The sequence below is a fragment of the Aplysia californica genome, unplaced genomic scaffold (assembly GCF_000002075.1).
Source record: "Aplysia californica isolate F4 #8 unplaced genomic scaffold, AplCal3.0 scaffold00847, whole genome shotgun sequence".
Lineage (NCBI taxonomy): Eukaryota > Metazoa > Mollusca > Gastropoda > Aplysiida > Aplysiidae > Aplysia > Aplysia californica.
The window spans coordinates 16,961-17,426 of record NW_004798117.1 but is presented as its reverse complement, the minus strand read 5'-3'; positions in this window follow the sequence as shown (position 1 = coordinate 17,426).

The window sequence follows — 466 nt, the reverse complement described above, 5'->3', positions numbered from 1 at the left end:
GGTAGTATTCACCAGGGGGGATTCTGGCCAGATAACAAACACGTCGACCTTCTAATCACATCCGTCATTATACTACAGTCACGTGACGCTGTTTCCAGAACAGGCCGTCAACAAAAGAAAATGTATCACCTCCATACTTCGTATTCTCAATGAATAAAAACCTCAGTCTCTCATATTCTGGTTAAATATACGACCGATTCTGTACTGAATAAAAAACCAAACCAAACTCTGAAGAAGAAGAAAAGAAGAAAAAGCAATCTTCCCGGCCTAATGGCAGTGGCTGTGGGGGCGTTGATGGTATAGTCTCGCTCTCGGCTTAGGGCGATGACAGGCGCTGTGGCCCTGTGGCTTTTGTTGGAGGATTCTGATCTCGGTGCGTGTCCATTAAGGCAGGAGGGTGGGGGGTGGGGGCATGACACCAGAGGCTGGTGGTGTCCGGGGGTCTCCCCGTTAATGACGGGTCCGG